This window comes from Periplaneta americana, chromosome 11, assembly GCF_040183065.1.
Source record: "Periplaneta americana isolate PAMFEO1 chromosome 11, P.americana_PAMFEO1_priV1, whole genome shotgun sequence".
Lineage (NCBI taxonomy): Eukaryota > Metazoa > Arthropoda > Insecta > Blattodea > Blattidae > Periplaneta > Periplaneta americana.
The window spans coordinates 84,272,238-84,292,654 of record NC_091127.1 but is presented as its reverse complement, the minus strand read 5'-3'; the positions used below and the strand labels follow the sequence as shown (position 1 = coordinate 84,292,654).

The 20,417-nt window shown below is 34.4% G+C and overlaps 1 protein-coding gene across 2 annotated transcripts in view; it reads left to right on the top strand.

The window, feature by feature from the left end:
- Window positions 1-1,736: 1,736 nt before the first annotated feature.
- The window catches only part of LOC138709164 (calcium/calmodulin-dependent protein kinase type IV-like), a 581,667-nt gene continuing 562,986 nt past the window's right edge, over window positions 1,737-20,417 (top strand). The window contains exon 1 of one of the 2 annotated variants that reach the window (XM_069839721.1): window positions 1,737-2,072. The gene's annotated coding sequence lies outside the window, so the exon portion shown is untranslated. The remainder of the gene's footprint in view (window positions 2,073-20,417) is intronic. The other variant, XM_069839720.1, reaches the window with a different exon arrangement.

The window sequence follows — 20,417 nt, the reverse complement described above, 5'->3', positions numbered from 1 at the left end:
CCTGTAAAATTACCTTTTTTGTCGGTTAGCAGGTTTACACTCTAAGGTGACGAAATACATTTCTTCTTTGATTTCTTCTTTAGTATTTTGCAATAACCATTACTGCATATTTTACAGTTACAACAAGCATAGAATTATTTTGGATACATTATTAGAACTGTGATGAAAGATATGATCAAAGTTTTGACATAGTGTAATATAGTCAAGATATTACATTTGATCATATATATCTATATATATAGATCTATATATATATTGATAAAAAATGTTATCATATTCTGTGACACAGAAATTTGATAGTGTAATATAGGTCTTCCTCTTAGTCCATATTTGTTTCACAACCGTCATAACTCATAAGTTCATAACGTATCATCCTACCTGGAACAGCCCTTAGTTCAAAACGATTGTTAACTAAAACGCTAGATGCCTACGGGTATAGAACCTAGAGAGACCATAATGTTGGTCCATATTGTTTCACTACCGTCATAAATCATGTTCATAACTTATCACCCTAATTGGAATAGCCTTTAATTCGAAAACGAATGTTAAAACTAGACTTCTACAGGTATAGAAGCCAGAGAGACCATACTGTTATTACAATAGTGGGCTACTATTTGCCCTTGTGCAATTGTGCAGAAATGGTCCATACTCTTTCATATAGGAACATATACCGCATATGTGGACACAGGAGCTCTTCGATTATCGTGGCGATCGAACCGTTGACTCAATGTCTGTAATATTGTGTTCAGAGTGACCGCGCATATCGGACACACATGTTGACAATGTTATCTGTTTCATTAGGCGAGGGTTTGATTTATATATTTTTAAACTGTTTTTAAGTAACTTTACTGGAAGTAGAGCCAATATAGCCTATCAGAATTTCTGTTAGACAATAAGAAAATAAATTTATACGAGTAATTCAAGTGGCTGGGTTTTAAATAATAATAATAATAATAATAATAATAATAATAATAATAATAATAATAATAATAATAATAATAATAATAATAATATAACAGTATGGATCATTTAAAGTTCTTCGGAAGATTTGGAGAAATTGGTTAAGGCTTATCTAAGGATTTATTCCGGAACTTTATTGCAAAACAAGTAAGTCACAAAAATCCTTTCTTGAGATAACAGGTCCCAGAGTCTGAGTCTGAACCTTTGGATTCTTCCCTTCTGTTCTCTCTGTCAGAAATCTTCCTTGAATCGAAGATACTGACAACTAATTCCTTCCAACTTAAGTGTACTTAAATACGCCAGGCTCATTTCAGTACATTTACTAGCATGCAAAAGAACTCCTGGGGAACGATATTGCAGCACACCGGCGACGCTGATATAACCTCGACAGTTGCGAGCGTCGTTAAATAAAACAATTTGTTTTTTAATCAACCAAAAAATTGGTATTATCTTCTCCTATACCTATTCGACATGACACCTGAGAGCTCATCGGAGCTCTTCTCTGCACATGACAGCTTTTGTTGCGAGTTTTTGGTGGAATATCTCTTTTATTTTGGTTAGAACGATGAAAGAGAGAGAGAAAGAGAGCGGACGTTCTTGTGTAGGGAATGTTGGGACACACCAGCATCCCTTTCGGTTAGAACGGCGCGGCGCGGCGGCGTGACGTCAAGGGAAGAGTGAGGATCTGTCAGCAATATCGCACCGTGGTCTGGTCGGTCGGCGCGGCGCGGAGCAGGGAGGAGGGGGCGGGTTTGTCGGTAGCGCGGCGCGCCTCCTCCTGCAACCTGCTAGTAGTCCTTCCACAGCGCGGCGGGAAAGACTGGCACAGTGCCGCGATAGTAGAACGCTACACGGTACCGACACTTCGACAAGTACAGGCGGACTATAAATCTTACTGTCAATTTTTTATAGTTCCAACTGTTTCTTTCTGTTTGAATTGTTACACGCTTATGTTGAGTGTCAGACAAGTTTATATTTCGTGTTCTGTAAGTGACATTATCTGAGAGATTGTGTTCTGTTTAATGATGTGCATGTGGTGAAGAGACAACAAGACAGTCTGTGTGTGAGTGTGCTGGAGTAATTCAAGCAAGTCACGCAAACTTCTTTGAGAGGTAAGAAAAGCACGTGGTAATTCAGACAGACCTGTGGCAGTCTGCCACCGCATGCTTAGTCGTGCGTGTCCCAACAATACCAGATCCACGTGTTGATGCGACCTACCGCTCGCTTTGCTTTGCCGTTTGAAATGCCGAAATATGAATTACCGTAGGTCGTTAGAGCTCGGATATGTATGCAAACCGTCGCTTATGAGATTATACAAGCTGGCGCTTAGCGCTTGAAATACGGGTCTAAAGTGGTTCCCGCGTAACGCTCATTCCGCCGTTCGGAGAACTGTTCGGTTCGTAGCAGAACACTTAAATGACATTGACATGTAGGACATTTAAAGGACTCACTGTTGCTTATTAAATGCTTCGTACAATATTTTATGGTCAATAGACGTAATTTCAAAACTTGTACGTCTCGATTATATTAAAATTAATGACTGTCATTCTTGATATTAAAAGATATTACATATTATAAACTAGGGCACTACTTTCCTGTTGTTCAATTCATACACCGAAACTTTTCGGAAATAATGAAAGAAACTTAATACATTTTACATGAACACTGTAGTCTACTCTTGTCACGTGTTTATAATAATAATAATAATAATAATAATAATAATAATAATAATAATAATAATAATAATTATTATTATTATTATTATTATTATTATTATTATTATACTGCCTGATAACAGATAAACATATCAGCCAGAACCTCAACTAATAATAATAATAATAATAATAATAATAATTGTTATTATTAGTTGAGGTTCTGGCTGATATATATATATATATATATATCTGTTATCAGGCAGTACATCTCTCTTGATAATATGTCAGAGGAAGAACAATTGTTTGTATGCATCTGAAGTCTGATTAGTGAAATATGTAGCTAATCGGCGATGTATGCATTGGAGGCGGAAAGGAACTGGCCACCCTACCCCATTATCTCCTGGCCTAGTTGCCTCATGAGTGATGCCTTATTGGTGTTACTTATGAGGTTCAAACCTGTCTTCGGACAGTTTACTAAATAACAATAATTTGTGAGGGTGGGCCTAACTTTACCCTTTCTTTAAAAAAAAAATATATATTGGCGTTGAAGTGTTATGATTTTTGCCACTGGAAACTGCAGTCACAATGCATGATAAGTACAATTGTGCGATTTTTCTTGCACACCTTGTAGTGGTGAAATAAATATCTAATAGTCCTGCTGATTAATCTGTAGTGGATAGTAATACCAAATGCTGTAATATTTTACTTGTGTAACCAGTTTTTTAAATTAGAAGTTAGAATTAAATTAAATTAGGAAGTTAGTCTGCAATATATGTGATTAGAAATGGTTTCGCATTTGACGATTTCCCAAAACATAAACCAATATCTCAAGATTCTCAGGGACGTTTTTTTCTTAGAATTTTGCCGCCCATAGGCACATCCGCATCTGCTCTCCGCGATCCCCATTTCTCTTTTAGTAAAGTCTGCATCTTGCTGCCCTGAGGTGTTTTCCGTCGTCACTCATGACATGTCAAGAAAAATCTTCGGTACACCATACAGTGATAATTGTACCTATTCACAACAAATAACTGTAGTAATTGTTTATTTATTACTCGTAATGTCGTAATAATATTTGGTTTGGCTTGGAGGATGAGGGGAGGAGAGTATGTTACACTAAACTCGACACGCACAACATTAAAATCGCATTGCTGCGTATGTTGTAGTCTATCCTAAGTAATGCAAATCGTATGTGTCAATATTCAGCAGTAATAATTAACCATCTTCGTAGAATATTTCGCCATTACAAGTGATTTTTAATCATATTCTTTTGCTCGAAAGTATTGAATAACGCTACTGATTGTCTTAAGGCAAGACAAAGGACTATACTAGTTTAATGATGATGATAATGATGATGATAATAATAATAATAATAATAATAATAATAATAATAATAATAATAATTAGACTTCGTTGAATTGCCACACGCAGCATGCAATCAGGTTGCCGATGTACGGTAGTATAGAAGAGGTGAGCGACTTCCCGGTCTCGTAGTATAAGCAGTTCATATTAAGAGATGTGACCGGTCCAAATAGATAGATCAGCTACAGCTAATGTATACCTATGTAAGCACTTGTTTTTGTATTACTGTGGTTGGAATAGCCAAAGCTTAACATTTGTTCAGTGCAGACAAGAATTCAATCAAACATACTACAATGAGAGTGTTGCTGTTCCAAACAATTGCCCCTGGAATACCCTTACTCCCGCAGCCAGTCTTGACCCGTTAGAAAACGTGGTTGGATGCTGTTAATTATTATGCAAAATATTACGGCAAAATAATGGAGGTAATTGATGCATTGGATAGCACAGACAGTTTCGCTGTTGCAGCTGTAAAATTATTGCCTTCTGAACGGCTATTGGAAGATATTCTGTTCATTGATTCTAATTTTAAAATCGTGTCCAAAAGCATCATCCTGTCAGAATCGTCTAAACTACAACTCTCAGAAGTCCTTAATACAGTGTATAAAGTATCACAAACCGTTATCCAAAATAACAATTCACTAATTTCAGAAAAAGTGAAATGTAAGTTGAGAAACATTATTGCTAAAAATTCTGGCTATTCACAACTTCCTATTATAAATGATGTACTATCAGGTCACGACAAGACGTCTGAAGTTGGTGTACTAAAAAGCAGTGACTTTCCGTTCTTCAAATATGCACCTATTACATCGTGTGATGTTGAACGTACATTTTCTCAATATAAAAACTGTTTGAGTGACCATCGCAGTCGCTCAAAAAGTACGTAACTCTTCACTGCAATGCACATATTCAAGGATGATGTGAGCATTTTACATTAAATTTTAAGAGTTAATTTATCTCACTAGAAAATAATTGTGTATTTACATGTTTAGACGTTTCCTACTTCAATGATCATTCATTATATTTCTTGAATGCAGGATACAGGTTTTATTGTAACCGCAGTATACTGCTCAGTGTTTACATCAGAGGCATACTCCATCCGTTGCACGTCCGCTTCTCATACAGTCTATACCGCGTGCTTAGTATACCTTACGATTCTCGTGGCAATTCCACGAAGTCTAATAAAAATTATAATTATAATAGTGATGATATCTGAAAGTAGAAGACACCGGTAGTTCACTTCCAGCAATTAAAACTAAAGGACCGACGTCGTGCGGGTGAAAGGGACTCTCCGAGGAATATGAAATTATAACAAAACACGCTCTATTTATAGCTATCAGATATATTTATTATTTTTTATAACTTGTTTCATTAATTTTACAATAATTAACATTATTACAAACACTAGGTATGACATGTAGAAGAAACAAAACAATTGACGCGTAAAAATATAGCTTGCGTGGACAGCTCTATCGGAACCGGCTGGCAAGCGCCTTAACCGACTGAACCACGCCGGTGGCTTTTGTAATATTATATCTTAAATTTTGTAGAGTTTAAAACTTATATTGTTGCCCTAAATATCGCCAAAAGTAGCCGGCCTTTTATATAACCTCATCTGGTATGTGAATTTATTGTCAATGAGTATTAATAAAATGTCAAAATCTTTCAAGAAAAATAATCTTCCATATTTTAATAATAAGTATATTAATTTTGGCAAATCGTTTTATCATTTTTCATAGGTTTAAATGCTTTTTCGCACTCTCCTATTGTTATGAGTCATCTGTAAAATAATTTTATGTGGGTTTAATGATGTTTTCTTTTTCTCCTGTTTATTTCGAGTACGATATACCATATTTATCTCAAATGTTCTAGCTATCTTTCTGTTTTTGTAGGCATAATATTTAGTTTGACTTCATCTTTTCCTTTAGAAATCATGGTTTCGATTACTTTATATGCTACTTATATCTGAAAATACCTATGTTTACAATAGTTATTTATGTATTAAAGGAGATAAGTAGTTTTTACTAGTGGAGGATGAGTTTGCGCACGAGCGATAGCGAGGACTGCAATTAAGTAGTCCGAGACTAGCAGATTCTACTTAGCTCACGAATTGCATATAATGTTTTTTTCCACTGCAACATTTTACGTAATAAAAATATACAGATTGTAAGGAGTATAAGTGTCGTCCTTTTCACAGTCGTCGGGGACAGTCTACAGGATCAAAAAATGTCCATACAACATAGGATTAAAACTTGATAGTTTTCCCAGAAAAAAAAAAGTATTTTGTTATTTTATTTGCGTTATACTGCTTATATCGTTATAAAATACGAAATCAATTACATCAGTAGGTATACCTAGCAAAGAGTTAATATTAGTTTAAATAAATATTTGTGTGTTCTATTACGTTTTCGTGAAATTAAATAAAAATGCATGCTTAAATTTGTTAATATTCTGGCGTGAGAGACGTGGCAACGTTCAGCAAGCAAGTACTCTGCACAGACATGAGTACGAGTCAGCTGAGTTCAAGCTCCCTGTCCATAGCTGTACTGCCAAGCGGATGGCAGCTCAATACAGGGTATTCAATAAACAACTTACAATGTCATTCACAGTTTAGGAAGATCATGTTATTCATTTATGGAGAAAGTTGTCGTAATTCAAATGAGATAAGAAGGATGTACTGACAACGTTTTCCTAAAAAAAGTTACTTAATCGGCGAACTTTAGTAGCGGTTTCTCAACGATTATTAGAAACTAGGAGTCTCTTACCTCGTTTCAATATCACACAACTGCTTTACGGAAGCGGGAGAGATTAAAATGTTGCGTTTAAAAAAAGTTGGTGTGATTTTGTGCTGTAAACAATTATTATTGTTTATTTTTAGACATACAATAAAAGAATAGACCAATATTCCCAATATTGTTAAATAAAATGGAAATTTACTATAAAGTTCTATGAATGAGATTGAAAGTTTGTATTTGCTGTTCGTTTTATGTAAACAACGGCCCGCCCGTGCATTAGAACAGAGCATCTGTTTTGTACCGGTATGTCTGTATCCGCTTGAACTGTACTGTGTACTTGTAAACTCTCTTCTTTCCATACAGGAACGTTGTCAAACGCCTAATATTGTAAACTTTAATAATTGGTTAAATATTGCTATTATAAAAAAATTGTGAGGACATTTTTTCTTCCTTATAACATGAACAATCATCAGTTAAAATAATGACACTTATACCCTTTCCACTCTGTATTTCTTCATTTTACATGATTTAATGTCATATCTATTGGGAGGGTCGTCGAGTTTCGTGTATTCTTTTATTTGTTGCTATGTTTCGGTTGGATGAAACATATTTTCACTTACTTCTCTAGAGAATCAATGTGACTTAGTTCCCTGGTCAATAGCAATCAACATTATCATGGCAAAATCCATTTACGTCTATAAAAGCAAGGTAGTAACAGCATACTAATGGAAAAAGCTCGACGACCCTCCCAACAGATCTGATATAAAATAATGTAAAATGAAGAAATGTATTTTTTTACGTAAAATGTGGGAGTGAAAAAAAAAACATTATACGCAATTCATGAGTTAAGTAGAATTTGCTTAGTCTCGGACTACTTAATTGCAGTCCTCGCTATCTCTTGGACGCAAACTTGTCTCCGGTTAGTAAAAACTACTTACTTCCCTTAATACATAAATAACTATTCCATAACTCTGTTGCTTTAGATTCAATTTATTTTGGTATCTTTCTTTTCTATTCTTATTTTTGGATTTCTTTGTTTCTGTGGACATTCATAACATGCAATTTTCTTGTCATGTACAGCTGATTCAATCTCTTCGTTCCAGATATTAATATATTTTTTCTTTGCTTCTATTTAGGGCCTACTTCCCACCGCTTTATACCCGTAGGGTGCCACTTTATTGCTCCTATAATATTTTCGCACTCTTCATTTACATTTTCTCTTGTGGATACATTCGTTAAATCTTTCTTTAATCTTGTTTGATAAATAATTTTATACTTTGATTTATAGAAGGTAGGCTTCAAACATTTCTTTTTTCGTGTTATATTTTTGCTTACATCTTTCTTTTATTTTTTCAAATGTTCATCTCTAAGAGAACTGCTTTTATGGTGTACTATGTAGTGTCTCTGAGTTCATTACCAACATTATAAGTTTTTCTTCACTATAATGCTATGTATTAATGAGCGTTGCCTTCTTGAGCTCTGTGTGTGCTTATGAATACATCTTTTTCTAATGTATTAGTAATGTTAATTTTACTAAATGTTACAAAATCTTGTAGTCCGTTTCCACCTGATAATTCTGCTCACGGCAGTCGAGTGTAGGACGAGACAGGAATGGCGTGTAGTTCTCGTGACCGTTGAGAAACTCCCTAAGCTACCTCAATGATATCTCTGAGGCTGCATATCTGCTCGTGATGTCCCATCATTCCAAAAGACGTTTTACGCACAATACATGATAACAAATCGTTAGAGTTATGATCTTAATCGCGTGAAATATTTAGTAAAGATACAGTACTTAAGCAATGAAGTCGATTTCATAAAAGAATAAATGGTTTCATCGAAACAAAATAGTAGTAAAAGCGAAAACAACAGTAGTAGTGAAGCAGAAATCGTGAAAGCACTTCTTTTCAAGACTGGGCCTTCCAGCCCGTTTCATGGGCTTTATAAATAAGAATATAGGGGATTCCCTAGTCATTCAGTTAAACCTAGTAGGCCTACAGACCATTCCGAGTGGGCAGCCACCGTGATGCCGCGTGGATGCCCTGGGTTCGTAGGAGCTGTGCCGAGCCCCGGAGAGAGACAGCGAGTGAGTGGGAAAGAGACGGAATACAGATCGCTGAGAGGGTTGCATGCGTGCAAGGGGTGGAGTGAGCCAGTGAGGTATATGGATGGGACATTTTATGATACATAGAAAGAATTCAAGAATTACAATTGGACATTACAAAATAATACAACAAAATAAAATTGTCCCTTTTTCTGTAGTTAGGAAGACAAATGGCATTTCTTTGATTTCACAAACTTAGCTATATCAGCGAAAATTGTTTGAGCAATTCAACATCGGACACACATGACCTAGTTTTACTCTTATTCAGGTTGATGAATGAGAATATGTGTTCGCAAAGGCATGTAGAGCCAAACATAATTAACTTGCATGTCAATGCGTAGATAAGCGGAAACTCTTTTTGTTCCAAATTCTTATAAAACGCAACGAGGCCGCCTGGAATATTGTAATATCTATCTTTCAAAATTGTGTGATAGTGAAGCCTTACCATTTCTCTTTGGAATTTGACTGCTCAGCATTTACAGAAAAGGGCGTCATAAAAATGTTCACAAAGTTCCTGCGCGCGGCGACAGATTGTTTGTGGAGAGAGACTAATGAACTCAAATAACATCACCAGGGAAGGAAGTTGAAATCATGCTCTCCTTTATAAACATTTCTTCCGTAAAAGGCGGCTACTTTTGGCGATATTTAGGACAACAATATAGCTTACATGGACAGCTCTTTCGGAACTTGGCTCAACGTGCTGCGAAAGAAAGGGAAAAACGAATTTTTGATGGCATTGTCACTATACATAAAATACATACATAGTTAAACGGACAGAAAATCCTTTAACAGTTTAACAAACGTTTTTATAATAATTCCCTTACATTGTTGACAACTCTTCAAAATAAACTTACTATAACCTATTCATTAATTAATTATATTGCCCTTAGAGTACTTAATTAGTTGAAATGGTATTTATCTCGTCGTAAGAAGACTGCATTTCGACCTTTAGTTTCGTTATTAATGCCTTCCTCTCTTCGCCGATAATATGAGCGTGAGTATCAGAATGTTTAACTTCAAAGTGACGCTTAATGTTGCCCGTTTTTTCCCGTACATTTCTATGGCATTTTAAACATTGAACTTTGTTGTCATCAGATTAGACAAGATCAAGCCCTCCCAAGAGGGGTTAAATCCTGAACAGACTGTCGACGCATTTCTCTTCCTTATTCAAAACAGTTAAGCACTAACGATAGAACACCATATGGATGAATGAATGACTGATGGAACGTATAATTCAGCAAGCCTGCAGAATATCATCGAACAGACGAGAAGAGTTGATGATCGCATGCATTAGTACATCACCACAGCCTCAGCGACAGAGAGGAGTGGCAGACACAAGGCAGCTTGGAATGGTCTGACGTAGTATGTTGACATTAAGCCACAACGAAATAATAATAATAATAATAATAATAATAATAATAATAATAATAATACTTACTGGCTTTTAAGGAACCCGGAGGTTCATTGCCGCCCTCACATAAGGCCGCCATAGGTTCCTATCCTGAGCAAGATTAATCCAGTCTCTATCATCATATCCCACCTAATAATAATAATAATAATAATACGCCTCTGGTTGAGATTCTGGCTAATATGCACATCTGTTACCAGGCAGAACATCTCACATGACGATATGTCAGAGGAAGAACAATTATTTGTATGCATCTGAAGTCTGGTTAGTTTAATATGAAGCTAGTCGGCGATGCATGCAAGGGAGGGGGAAAGGAAAGGCCACCCTGCTCCATTATTTCCGGGCTTAGTTGCCTCATGAGTGATGCTTTATTGGTGTCACGTGTAAGGTTGAATCCTGCCTTTGGAAGCTAACTGAATAATAATAATAATAATAATAATAATAATAATAATAATAATAATAATAATAATAATAATAATAATAATAATAAGATATTATTAAAATCAAGCATTAAGTTTTTGGTGTGGAAAGTACTCGTTTTATGAGGATGTTTAACCGATACTAGACAGTAACTAGTCAGACTCCCTGATCATGACACCTGGGGTCAGCATGGCGTAAGACTCATCGACGACAACACAAGATAAGAGACATCCAGTCTCTGAGAAGGAGTGATAATGTCCTCTTGTCTGCTGGGATTCAAACGACAGTCTGCTGATTTCTAGCCGATGCAAAGTGAGTCACAACAGACATTAAGGAATACTACTACTACCACCATCACCACACTAATAATACCTTGCATAAGTGAGTCTGCTCGAAACTTATTGCATATTTGTTTATGAATTCCTACGAATTTATTTCAGAAGTTAAGTTATAAAGTAAACGAGAAAGAAACAAGGAAGAAATAATTTTTACGTAATATACTTGAAGTATGAAACATGTTCAGAGCTCGAGGTTTTATAAACAAATGGTTTTACCGCTAGGTAATGGGACTGGCGAGAAGTGCAATAAGGAAGGAAGTGTGAAATAATGTGAATTGTACAGGAAATGTGAATGTTTATTTTAGTAAAATACGTACGTAGTAACGCTTTATATTCTTGAGTAGTGAGATTAGCCTACATCTTGTGTTATTGTTATTAGTAGACATCGGATGTTTAGGAAAATGCCTATTTTATTTGGATGTTCATATTTAAAGGCTTTTAGTAAATGTGCACGAATCATGAGAAATGAAGCATTCTGATGAAGTTTGGTCTTGCCTTTTTTGCCGTTTACGCTTTTTTTTCCTTTAATATGTACTTTTTTTTGCCCTTTTCTTGCTTTTTTATGTACCTTTTTTGCGTTTTACTTTATATGAGTACTCACTCAACAATACTAAGGAAATTGCAGTTCTTATAGTAGCCATAGATATGAGACACCCTCTTGCAATGCAGTGTTGTTGTTTCGCTTACTTCGGAATCGACCTTGTCCTTATCCAGCACTGCTATCTGATTCCAGGACTGACCAACCCCATTAATTCCTGTTTCCTCATGAGTGATCCCTTATTAGTGTCACTTGTGAGATTCAAAGTTGTCTTCTTACAGTTGACTAAACAACAACAAACATAAGTTATTAGTCCAATTCCTGAAGCGTTGGATTTCCACGCTGATAACCCGATTTCGAATCCCGGTGAGTCCAGCTATAATTTGTGGTGGACAAAGACGATACTTGCTGGTAAGACTTCGCGGCTCTACCGACGTCTCATTATTGTTATATTAATCATCGTCACACTGATTTTGTCCAATAAACGTGACAAGTTTGTGCGTTAATCTTGAAAAGTTGCTTCTTGTTTATTGTAACTCTAATTATGGACGTGAAGTTGTGGATGAATAGTACCAGTGAAACAAGTCTATAGAACAGAGAAACTACTTTTCCAGTGTACTTTGTTAAGTTACTTATGGTATTATGGATGTTTATGAATTATGGGTGATTCAATATAATAATTCCAATGCCTTTTATTGTCCTATTTTTGTTGTTTTTAGAGCCTTTTAGGCGCCTAAAATACCATTTTTAGTGCCTTAACTTCCGATATCTAGTTATTAGTAATGTGTTGAGAAACGTCAGAAAGAGATTCACTCCAGAAGACATATACACAAGTGCAGTTAATTATTGTCAACAGGAACAATATCAAAATGTGAACTAAGTGAAAGACTATGAAAGGTTAAATTTGTTATGCCAAAATGTCTATTTTCTTTGTTTATATGAGTGCCTGTTATACATTATTAATTAAAATACTATAAACGGCTGAAGCCATAGTATATTTAAAAATCTAAAAATGCTCTTACATAATCATAAAAGACAAAAAATGCTTTTATATGCAATATAATTCGGGGCCGTAATTATTTTTATTCTATTATTCTATTATTAAGAAATGGTTAGATGAAAATTTGCTCTCATTGAACATTTCAAAAACAACTGCAGTTCCTTTTACATTAACGGCTTCTAGTCTGAGAAAAATCAAACTCGATAAGGATACAAATTTAAAAATACACAATTGCAGTAACATAAACTTGATTGATTGCAACTGCTCTTCCTTGACAGAATCCACGCAAGTAAAATACTTAGGTGTTATCATTGATCAACATTTGAGATGGAATAAACATGTAACATATTTATGTAATAGGTTACGGAAAACAATTCACAACTTTGTAACCCTTCGTGCATATATGCCGATCTATGTTCTCCGTGTTGTTTATCTAGCCTTGTTTCAATCAGTCATTCAATACGGAATAAAAGGATGGGGTGGAATGACAAAGACTATCTTAACTCCATTAATATTATTACAAAAACGTATCATCAAAATTTGTCTGCATAAACCACTTGATTATCCGACACAATTTATTTATTCTAAATTCCAAGTACTAAAAATTGAGCAAATATATAAACATACATTACTAACATATTTTCACAAAAATCGAATGAATTTTATAACTGAAAAACATATACACAACACCAGAAGAAATGTCCCAACTCTTTTGGCAGAACCTAAATGCCACACTACAGCTGGATTAAGACACAGTAGGAATTATGGACCAAGACTATACAATTCAGTATTGAAAAATAATCCAGACCTAAGCAATTTACACATTCTTAAGTTTAAAAATAAAGTGAAAATGTTTGTATGATATTTGATAAATTTTATTATAATTTTTTTTAAGTGTTACTAGCATTATATGGTACTAATTTTTATTGTATTTATCTGATGCATGTAACCTATAAGATAAAACATTGTAATAAATATAAATAGATCATTTTCTTAATTAATAACAGTGTATATCTCCAATAAATGATTCCTTAGCATCGCCACAGATACACTTGATTGTATTGTCACTAGAAAGTTATTGAAATTTATATTTTCCCCGCCATTCATAAAATATTTTGATATGATACCTCTTGCACAAAAGGAGAGATCTATAACTGAAACTCGATTAATATATTTCAGTATTATTTGTATTTATCCTGGTAATAATGAACAGTTTGACTCGTAGACATTTTGTTTTTACAGCATTAACTTCCCATGATTGTACGAGAAGATTCGAAGAGAACGGCAGTAACGTAGACATTCAGCTCCCCCCTACTACCAATAATGCACAACACAATGTCAGTACGGCGGTTGCTGTCGTTTGCGATACAATGAACTTTTCTGTTGATTTTCGAGTTTGGCATTTTTTCCGGTTATTAGGCTATATGCTTATTTAAGTTGTGTTAACTCTCGCTAGTGGTTTTATATTTTATTTTATCCGTCTTAGTATTTATTTTATTATTATAATATTTTTGTTTTATCACTATTATTATTATTATTATTATTATTATTATTATTATTATTATTATTATTAATGAATTATTTTGTATTACAATCTTTGTATCATTTCTGTCACGATTATTCTATTATTATTATTATTATTATTATTATTATTATTATTATTATTATTATTATTATTAATAATGAATTATTATTATTAATGAATTATTTTGTATTACAATCTTTTTATCATCTCTGTCACGACTATTCTATTACTATTATTATTATTGTTATTATTATTATTATTATTATTATTATTATTACTATTATTTTATATCATCAGCATTATTATTTGAACCCTGTAAAATTTATGTAGACTACTGGACTGTACCCGAGCACGAGCATATGCCCATTTCGGGTATCTATCCAAATGTAAATTGTAAATAAATTTGAATTTGAATTTGAATTTGAATTTAAATAAATTTGAATTTGAATTTGAATTTGAATAAAAATATATTGTGAAGAGATCTAAATTTAAACGATTTCAGTTCAAGATATTTCTGCTGCGACGAAACTTTAATTAAAGAAGCTTCTAAAGAATTTCCAGGATGTATGTATTAAGTATGAAACCTTGTAAAATCTTTCAAGTTCACGAAATGTTATTTGCATACGAACTGACGAAAGAAAACAAAGCTGACAAACTTACAGGTAGAGTACGTTATGTATACTGTGTACAATGTGATTTCGCGTTGTTACGGTTTTGAATACAGACTTGAAAGCTTGGTTACAAATGTTTTCAATTTTGTATAAGTAAGAAACGTCCATGCCAAATATACAAAAGCATACATACATCAAATAATAATAATAATAATAATAATAATAATAATAATAATAATAATAATAATAATAATAATAACACCTCAATAATTTAAATTAGAGACTATTAACTAATAATGCACGAATGATTTATTTTCATAACTTACTCGTATGTAGAGCAATGAGTAAATTTAACTACCGGTACACAATAGGCAACTTATAGTCTAGGAGAGACTATAACATTTTCGATAACTAAACGTCCGATTTCGAGTCCCGGTCAGGCCTGGATTTTTCATTGAAGCCTGGATTTTTCATTGAAAAGTCCAGCGTGACACTTGTGGCGGACAAGTTCTCAGTTGGAGTTTTCTCGGGGTTCTCCCGTTTCCACATAGTAGGCATCAACAATTATTCTCCGTTTCGTCATCATTCCATAGCATTTCCCGAACGCCGGCTGGCGACGCACGGGAGCTCGCCTAGCGACGAGTGGGGTTACCTGTTCAAAATCTGTATACTCAGCGAACCTTAGTGTAGTCGGCCGGTGTGGGTTGGGATTGCGCCTAGCTTGAGAGTTAGCTCAATAGATTTTGAAAGGTTGCAGTGCTGGGTCATCTCCCTCCCGAAATTCCATTCCATTTCAAAATCAACAGAAAGGCAGATAAACGAAAGCATCTGTATCCTAAGCTTATATGTAAAAAAAAAAAAAAAAAAAACTACTAAATTTGGCAGCAAAGTCGGATTGCTATAGAAATACTAACAAAAGCAGGAGCGAAGATCATTTACGAGATGGACATGCTTTAAAACAGCAAACATCAGAGATCGTCTTTGGCTGGCTTCACTTGGTAACTGATCAACTGTTAACGCTGGGGGGGGGGGGAACATACTGTATATGTGAAATAAAGATTATTTTTACAGCTGGCTTAAAGGAAAGGAATGAGTCAGATTCGTTTGATTTGCCATTATCTCCGAATGTCATTACCCTGATGATTCGCTCGTATCTCGCTGTATTATCGTGAGTCATTACTCATGCGGCGTTGATAGCGGCTCGGCTATCATATTCTCATTAAGACTTATTGACTAAGTAATGGAAAGTGAACGGGTCGTTAGCAGCATAATTCTGTATTATTATTATTATTATTATTATTATTATTATTATTATTATTATTATTATAGTGAATATATCTATATCATTCATAGTCTCTTGTCCAGGGGTAGGTCCTTCACTACAATTCCAGCATTCCCTAATCTTCCCTATTTTCCGTCTTCTCCCTAGTCTCCTTATATGCGCAATATTTCTTAATTCTTTCATTTGATATCTTCTTCCACCCCGAATTTGTACCATATCAAGGACAGTGTTATGTTCACAAACTCAGATGTTTCCTTACTTTTGAGGTCCCAGAAAAACTGTTTTAATTCAAAGTTTTTACTTAAACCATATTTATGGGCCCACTGCTGCTTATTATATGATTTATTTATTATTAATACCACTTATTATTATTAATAAAATAAACCAATAAACATTAAATTACTCAGTTTCACATACCATTGAACATATTTTGGTGTTGAACTTATAAGTACGATTATTTAGTCCTGACAGTCGCCGGCGATGTGCGCCTTGGTCAGGCGAGTCCATTTAGTTACGCCAGGAGATGTTTGGGTTAGTCACTCGCTTGCCTTCGGAGCATTCGGATGTCATGCGTGCGGTAGAGCTGTATGTTTCTAGTACAATTAAGCTGTACTGCATTCCTTTACCGACCGCTCGCTCTTATCTCTACTCCGGAGCTCTCCCCACTACTCCTATTATTTCCCCTCTTTCGCGTTGCTGAGCTGCCAGGACTAAATAATCGGTCTGTACTTGTTCAGATTCTGAAACATTAATATTCAGAAATGTGACAGAATTCGTTATTTATGTCGTTAATATGGCGATGGACCTCTGCTTAAACCAAAGGGACCAAAACAAGGGAAAGACATTCAGTCGCTGTAGAAGGAACCTAAATAATCACTCTTCCCTTCCGGGAATCGAACTTGTTTGCAATAGATTTGCAGTTGAAAACTTTATCAGTCAAACGACAGAGAAAATCTACTTATTTATTTATACAGTGCTTTCAACTTCAGCAATTATTCATCATTTGTGAAATTATATATACGAGTAAATTATAACGGATGTACGTCTGGAAACAGGTTCGCTTAATACGACACGGTTCGAAAAGTGACTTGAGCAAGAAACAACCTGCGTAGCGGTAATCAGCGCGTCAGTTTGTGGCAATAAAATCTCGCGATATAAAATACCGTTTGTACTTTATTGACAAGTGCTGAAGCTGTGGACTGCAGGAAATATAGTAGGCCTACGACACTTCTTGTAAAATCTCTTCGTAATACGTATACGTACCGTAAACGAAGAGTTGCTATTCTATTGTCTACTACATTGTCACGAACTAAACTGAACTGTTCTGAATGGAAGTCAGATGTATACTAATTGCTCTAACCTTGGTATCCCTTCAGACAGAGTTGTCTGCCCATACTGCCCAACACAAAACCAACCCACCACTATTTCCTCGGCAGTCACGTTCGCTATATAACAGTAAAGGCTCATGGAATTTACCCTAATTAAACCTGTTTCCTCGAGAATACTTTATACTTGAAGGGGTTAGGTACAGCTTACAGCATTAAATTTTTGGGAATATTCAACATTTTTTTGTCCATTACTGTATTTTGTGCAATCATGAAAATCAATATGTGTAAAACACTGTCCTTCTGCTATATATATATATATATATATATATATATATATATATATATATATATATATATATATATATATATATACGATTTACAATAAATATTTACATTTTTTTTTAATTCTGTTCACTGTGCAGTGATGGAAGCGTTTCCCACATAACTCAAAAACTATCCAACATTCTGTGATGAAATTTTTTGTGAGTATTTATGCATGTCGTATCTACAATATGATGCAAGATCACTTCTCTACCTTTGATAGATTGTCTGATAAAAAATAAATTCATTTTAAAAATGGTCAGATATCAGTATTTCCTTCTAACACAAAATAAAAAAAAAAACTATTATTCATTAAGGAATGTAGTTGAAAGAGCATGATATTGTAAACATGAGTTTCAGCAATGAAATAAATGAGAGAAAACATGAAAACGTTAACACGTTAATGAGTTATGAGGGAAACGCTTCATCACTGCATAGTAAACTGGTAGTTTTTTTTAAATCGTAAAAATATTTTTTTCATATAGCAGAAGGGCAGTGTTTTACTCTTACAAATTTTCATTATTGTACTCGTACAAGGTACAGTAATGGAGGAAAAAAAAATGTTGAGCATTTCCAAAAATGTTACTGCTATAAGCTATACCTAACCCCTTAAGGTGTGGGTGAAGCGGTAGTGGCTCCTATTAAGTTGCTAATTCTGCGTTTACCAAGAGAGCCTTAAAGAAAATACCCCTCATTACAATAGTTGGAAGGAACTATATTTCGACTTTTTTTCAATATTGTAAGTCAGTTGTTTAAAATTATGACGTTTCGAAAATTGGATCTACGATCGTCATTACACCAGTCAATTTTGCAATACGTTTACAACGAATAAGTAAACCTACTTATTTCTTTCTCGTCTAATTAGCTGTAAAGGTACATCCAGTCTGCAACATGTCGCGTTATTAACACATAGGTAACAAAGTAAATAATTTAATAGACTATGGCTATTACGAATGCTTATATTATAGTTGTGGCGTCATACAATTTCTCTTTATCTCTCACAACTACTATACACTTTTACGAGAGTTGGTATTGCTACAAACAGACCTCAAAAGCGTTTTTTTTTCTTTTTTGGAATCCATCAAAGGAATTTATTTACAACCAGATATTTTTTATGTTATTTATGTATTTAATCTGGCGGAGTTAGGGTCATCAGGTCTTTTCTACCACATCTTCCTGTGCTGAAGACAATTTTCACCCAGAATATCCATACTATTCGCGAAATACTATCTTACATGAACATTGCACTACCCCTCATGGTGTCTTCACTGTGTATTATCCGAAGCATTTTGAAGAGTTTTGTATTCCCTTTTGTCTTACTTATAATCGAATTTCTTACTTTTAAGCTGTTCAGAAGTTCACATAATGATATTATCCCCGCTATTGTACTACACTTCATTTAAGCTTATATTGTTCACACGACTGTGCGCATAAACTAATAAGTAGTTTATTAATGAATGTTACACAGTTGACACCGTTTGTACAAACAACTCGTTTTGTATGCAATATAGAGCAGTGGCACACAACTGCGATCTAAAGATTATAGATATCCTGTCTTTCTTAGGACTAATTTATTCTGTCTTTAGGTAAAATGTATCCAATCTATACTAAATAAATAACAAATTTTTACTTTTTGTCTTGCTCCGAAATAAAAATAGGTGAATATTACTAATATGTGTGCCCTAAATCTGAATTTAAAATCTAAATTACCCCATCACATACCATTTTCCGGAGAAAGTGAATTGAATTTTTTTATGAAAAAACTTTTTATTTATTTATTTTTTTCACTGCTACTGATAAAATTACACCAGACTTGGGATTGAAAATGCCTCATAATACTTGAAAAATGTGTACTGGATACAAAAATGATGTTTCACAGTTTAGGACAAGATAACAATAAAAATATTCCATATGTAGAATGAGAAAAATCTCGGAATTTGAACTTATCATTTAAATTGATTTTTCTGGTTGACTTCCGTTTATAACTAGACCCGGGACTGTCTTTTACAAGGAACCTACAATAAATAGTCTGCAAGCATGGTGGATGATATCTTCCTTTATGTCACCTTTCCATTTAAGATATTTCTTGATGAAATCTTTTCCCATGCTCGTTGCTTGTCGCTCCAAGGTTAGGAGGAAAGAAATCCAAATTAGAATGTAAAAAGTGTATTTCGAGATACATATGCATTTTCTCATATGCACCTAACATGGTTTCCACAAATTCGATGTAGTTGTCTGCCCTGGAATTTCCAAGGAAATTTGAGCAAACATCTTTGAAAGCGCGCTATACAATTTTTTCTGTAACGGAAAGTTTTTCCTCAAAGAGTCAGCCAAAACTTTGCGAATTTGTGGATCGATGAAAATGTCCTCTTTTAATGTTCCTTCACGCAAATTGGTAAACTTTTCTTTTAAATACTGAAAACCACACCCTTGTTTCTTCATTGCGTAGACCTCGCTTTGAACTGTTATGAAATTTACTGAATAGAAGGGATCAATATCTGTTTATTTATTAGAAGTTCTACAAAAGAACATGTAAACAACGTTAAGAAACCGGCAGTAGGTCATAAACTCATAAAATGCATTGACTTTCGTTTTGATTTACAACCCCCAACCCGCGACAGATGTTTCCTGGAATAGCGCTTATCGAAAAGTGAAATATAGTACGTATATCTTAGAAACCTTACGTAATACGAAGAAAAGAGAAGCATATCCGGATTCAGCACACACCAAACCATATGGGACACATTGTTTTAAGTCGGAGCAAAATTCTTGTTGTTCAGTGTAATTACTTCATTACAACAATCATGCTTTAGCCACATGCGTCTCCTACAATAAAACG